Source organism: Octodon degus, unplaced genomic scaffold, assembly GCF_000260255.1.
Source record: "Octodon degus isolate 3935 unplaced genomic scaffold, OctDeg1.0 scaffold00276, whole genome shotgun sequence".
Classification (NCBI taxonomy): domain Eukaryota; kingdom Metazoa; phylum Chordata; class Mammalia; order Rodentia; family Octodontidae; genus Octodon; species Octodon degus.
In genome coordinates this window covers 1,542,590-1,548,046 of record NW_004524852.1, presented here as the reverse complement: position 1 = coordinate 1,548,046, position 5,457 = coordinate 1,542,590, and the positions used below count along the sequence as shown (strand labels likewise).

General features: G+C 46.6%; 1 long non-coding RNA gene across 1 annotated transcript; it reads left to right on the top strand.

Annotated features, from left to right (window-relative positions):
- The first annotated feature begins 3,123 nt into the window (after window positions 1-3,123).
- Window positions 3,124-5,196, top strand: LOC111814158. The gene is made up of 3 exons (XR_002819212.1): window positions 3,124-3,308; window positions 4,289-4,348; window positions 4,755-5,196. It is a non-coding gene; the product is annotated as an uncharacterized LOC111814158 (long non-coding RNA).
- Window positions 5,197-5,457: the final 261 nt, after the last annotated feature.

The following is a 5,457-nucleotide window of genomic DNA, read 5'->3' as shown; positions in this document are numbered from 1 at the left end:
CTCTAGAAAAATGCACACTGATCTCTGGTGACAGGAAGCAGATCACAGCTGACTCAATGCAGGAGAAGCTAGAGAGGGTTTGTGAAGGAGCACAAGCACGAGTGTGACTTCACAGAGGGTCACACGCGTGTCCACTATCTTCATTATGATGTCGGTCACTGATACATAGTTACAGCAAAACTTACTGAATTGTACATACACTTTAAATATCATATGCCAAGATGCCTTTAAAACAATAGAATTCTGGAAAAAAGAAGGGAGATTGGCAGGAAAGGAAGCAGTGAGGAGGGGGAATTCTAGGACTTCTTTTGCAGTTCTTTCCTGCTCAAGAACACCAAATGGTGTCTGATTGTAAGATTCCTTTTTATTATTATATTATTGTTTTTTAAAAAAATGTATTTAGTACAGGGTCTCACTATACAGATCAGACTCATAGTGATCCTCCTGTTTTCAGCTTCCCAAGCATGCCACCATGCCCAGGTGTGCGCCACCATGTCCAGTCTCAATCACCATCTTCAGCACACCCCACAGGTGGGGCCGGCACACCAGGGATCAAACCATGTTCCTGAGCCTGCCTAAGTAGGCCCTTTCATCAGCTGAGCTATCTGGCCAGCCCTGAGATTCCTTTTTCTAGGACTTGCCTTCATTTTCAGCTGCCAGGTTGGTCTCTAGGCTTAGCTTTTGGTCTTAGCTACATCCAGCTGCGCAGAAAACCCCTCACTTCAGCGCTCCTTTCTTCTCTTGGATCTAGAATTCCAATTCTATTTCCCGCCTCTGCTTCCATTTGCTGGGATGTTTCTTCTAAATGATCCAAATCTTTTTCTTTCCTTTTAGGCCCAGTGAAAATAAGGTTTATTTCACTGTCTTCCATAACTATTTCTGCAGAAAAATAATTCTGTACTCTCAAGTTTTTCTACGATCTATATCTAAATTGTTGTTTTGTCTTTTTTTTTTTTTTTTGAGATGGAGTTTCAGTATGCAGTTCAGGGTAATCCTGCACTCACTGTGTATCCCAGGGTGGCCTTGAACTCTCAGCTATCCTCCTGCCTCAGCCTCTAAATTGCTGTTTTGACTCCTATTTGCTGTTTTGTATGTTTGTTTTCCATGTTCATATGTCTTCTGCCTAGACCATTAACTCATTCAGCATAGAAACTGGATCATATTTATCTCCGATCTTGCCCATGGCATTCAGTAAGTGTCAACTTAAAATACCACAGTTTTATGGTCTTTCCAATACACTTTCTCAGCCATTATCTCATTTGATCATTACATCAACACTGGGAGGTTGGAGGAGCTAGAAATATGTCATTTCCTCCTTTTGACAGATAAGGTAGCCTGAAGCCCAAGGTCACATGGCCCACGGAGAGCAGAGTGTTGTGCACGAATGTAGATCTGATTCAAGGCTTCCCACTGCCATGTCTCCACCCTCCTCCTGAAGACAGGCATCCACTCCTTCACCTTCTCATGCCCACAGGCTTCGGAGCTGTGTAGCGGGAACTTTGTAGTCTCACATTTGAGAATTTGACAAACTCCCCAGATGAAATTTCAGTAGGTTTCTGATCAGCTCTGAGTCACCAAGCACACTTGCTATTCTATTCCAAGCGCCGTGTGTTAGGCACATTAAGCCTGATACTTAATGATGCCGAGCTACAGAACTGAAGAAGCATAAATGATTTTTAAAAGCCCTAGAAAATGACAGCACTCTAGTATTAAACATGAAAGCTGGCAGCTGACAAGCTGACTGAGGTTACAGAATTTCTGCACTGAACATCATCCCCATACCAAAAATAAAAGAAAAAGAAATCCTGGCACCAAAAATCTTTTTAAAAAACATACCAATCCTCTTACACACCAGTAGAATTCTCAGCCTGTACTAGAGGAAAAGCTGCAACTGTCCATCTTCTGGCCTGCCTCAACCTGAGTCTTCCTCAGCACCCAGGCTTTCAGCTTCTCTGCTGGAAGAGATTTGATAGCTTTTGTTGCAGTTCATTTAGCACCATTTTATTTATTTATTTGTGTATATATTTTTGGCTTTCTTTCTTTCTTTCTTTCTTTCTTTCTTTTTCTTTCTTTTTTTTTTTCAGACAATGTCTTCATGTAGCCCTGGCTGGCCTTGAACTAAGAGTGATCCTCCTGCCTCAGCCTCCCAAGTGCTGGGATTACAAGTGTGTGCCACCTCCCCTGGCCAAACATTTTTGGTTTTGGTACCAGGGTTTGAACTCAGGCCAGATAGGTGCTTGTGCCGCTGAACTATCTCCCCAGCTCCAACATTTTTCTTTTTGAGATGGAATCTCACCATCTTTCCTGGACTGGCCTTGGAGTCATGATCCTCCTGTTTCAGCCTACCAAGCAGCTGGGACTACAGGTCCTGTCACTGTGCCTGGCCAAATATGCCATTTTATTTTTTGTCTTTCAGATTGGGCTCTCACTATGCAGTTCAGGCTGGCTTTGAGATCACTTTGTAACCCAGGCTGGTCTCGAACTCTCAACAATCCTTCTGCCTCAGCCTCCCAAGAGTGCCTGGATCACAGGCATGTGCCAACCACACCTGGCCTTCAAATATGTTCTTTAAAAAACTAATGCACTTTCTGACTAGATGCCAATCCACTTCGCAGAGAGTGAGCACACTGAGTTTTAAGATGAAGACACTGCTGCCACGTGTGGTGGCATACTTTTGTAATCCCAGCACTCATGGAGGCTGAGGCAGGAGGAATACAATTTGAGTCTAGGCGCGATTTAGCAAAATTTCATCTCAAAAAACAAAGGGGCCCCGGATGTAGCTCCGTGTAGGTACTGTGGGTTTCATTCCTAGCACCACCGAGACAAAGGATGTGAGGTAAAGGGGGAAAGCAGAGGAGGCGAAACCAGGGAAGGGAAACAAAACGTTTGGCCTCGTGCCGGACTCACTGTGGGCCCTCAATAAATGCAAGCAACTATTATCATTTCTCAGCATTTGCCCTGAACCAGGTGTGTGAGGTGGGAGAGAGGCACCCAACCTTGAGAAGACCCCTTTGCAGCCGGGTCGGACTCCGGGGCTCCAGCACTTTAGCGACCCCGGCTGCGGGCCCGGAGGGGCGGGGCCTAGATCTCCCGCCCCGCCCCGTCCTCCGCCCCGCCCCCTCCCACGGCGCCTCGTGCACCGCGCACCGGCCGCTGCCTCAGCCTTCCCGCGCGGTCCTCCCGGACTTGGCTTCCCCCAGGCTCTGCGCGGGGTGCGACTGAGAGGTTCCGGAGTCCGGACGCCCGCGGGCTGCCGAAGAGCAGGTTCCGCCAGCCCGGCCCGCTCAGCGCCGCCCCGGGGTGCGCAGGTTGGTGGCGGGGGGGCTGTGGGCCGCGCCGCGGGGGAGGTGGCCCGGTGGCGGCCGCGCTGTCCGCCGGAGCCGTCCGTGGAGGCCGCCCTCGCCCTTGGGAATCCTTGGCCGCCCAGACGGAAGGGAAGTCGGCGCCGAGAGCCCGCTCTGCATTTTGATTCATCCCGGGCCCTGTAGGGGTCACATCTTGTGAAAATACCTGTAAAATCAATTTAACGTTCAGCGCAGCGTGTAAAGACAGCTCTAAGAATTTAAAAGACGCCTGAGTCAGAACATTTAAATGCTTGGGTCCCTGTAGCAGCGTTTTAACACGTCTAGGTGCAGAGGGTGGAGAACGCAGCCTGTTTGCCGCCGCCGCCGCTCGCGCCCTGTAACATTTTAAAGAGTAAAGAAAAGCGCCCATAAAAAATACCCGAAGTGGGCAGGCCCCGGGGAAGGAACAGCTGACTTGTGGAAATTTGGGTTGGTCCTTCTGTGTGCGAAATTTGTCAGGAGAATTTATTATGCAGGCCTAGATTAAAAAATAACAGAGTTGTTAAAACACTGAGTTTAACTAAATAATAGCTTTTTGTTAACAAGTCGATTGTGTTATTAATTCTTAATGTCTCACGCAAAGTAGGAATCGTTATCTCGGTTTTGCAGGTTGAAAAACAGTTTGGCACCAAAAAGGGGATTTTCTCTTCAGTTCACACAGAAGCAGGGGCAGAGCTGCAAATTAAGTCTTCGCATTCTGCCTTCTCAGCTGCGTCCCCCAGACTGGGTTACAAAACAAATGAGTAGTGACTTTGATGGTCCTCGTAAAAGGAGCGAGTAAACCAAATGTTCTGTGAACATGAAGTGTTAAATCGTAATAACCGTCCGTGTCTGTCCTGCTTTGCGAGGCTCAGCTGCCCCTTTGGAGCTGGAGCCCTTGCAGAGAGAAGGGGGTGGGGCGGAAGCTGGACGTAATGTCAGGGGAACGCTTTTGTCTCCCACAGTGTTGACGTCATTCTGTACCTGGCACTGCATGTTCTAGCGATAGTTCACAGTCACCTCAGGTACAGTAAGTACACCTTGGCCCTGCTGCGCCGCATTGACCTCTCTGCCAGTCTTGTCTGCCCTACTCCTCTGGGTGCTCCTTACTGACACTGTTATGTGAAAACTAGTTGTTCAAGTGTGGAGTGTTTTGTCACCTGAAGGATGATTCTAGAATTAATGATCAAAAACTACCGGCAGATCTTCAGTGAAAGACAAGTTATAAAGAAGCACAAAGACACTACTGTGGAATTTGATAGCTGAGTTATTTGACTGGAAGGACAAAAGCAGGCTTTGATTTCCTCCCCCATCTTTCCTTAGTTCACCCATAACTGGCAAACAGTAGCTCATTTCTAATTTCAGTATCTTGGTGGTACTGGTGGAACCCTCTTGAGTAGACCTTACTGAATTGGAAACTTTTTGTTTCAGAAAGAGGCTTTTTTTCTGGACAGCTCAAAAGGAAATATTTATATACTTGGAATGCAGAATATTTTGGTATTGGTAAGTCTGACTGGGGATATTGCTCTGTGGTATGAGTGCCTCCCTGGTATTGGTAAGTCTGTCCATGAAACTTTTGTAAGAGCTTGGGACCCAGGATGTGTGATTTGTCCCCCTCTGTAACAAACATCCCTGTGGTTCCTTCTGAGCCTGTGGATGACAGAAACTCAAACCCAGAACAGTTTCATCTGGAACAGGAGCCGTTTACTTATTTATTCTTTGCAGTTAAAAAAAAAATTACTAGTACATTTTAGATACACATAATGATAACATTCATAATAGAGAGTTCATATCTGTACATGATTTATCTTGCACCTTTTTTCCCATCTCCTTCCCCTGCCTTCAAATCTTCTTCCTCTCCTTACTTAGAAAAGCTTTAGGGGGCCTGCCCCTTAGCTCAGTTCTTTTAACTGGCTGCTTCAACAAAGCAGTCAGGCTCAGGTTGCTGTGGTTCAATCCCCACAATGCAAGACAGCCAGTCATGCCTTGAAGGCATTCGGAGCAAAAAAAAAAAAAAAAGCTTTATGTCCATTTGTTCCTTCTATTTTTCTTCTCCCATCTTTCCTTTCCCCCTCCCTCTTCCCTTGTTTGCCCTCTTTCTTTGTATTTCCCAGTATCTTTTTTTTTTTTTTTT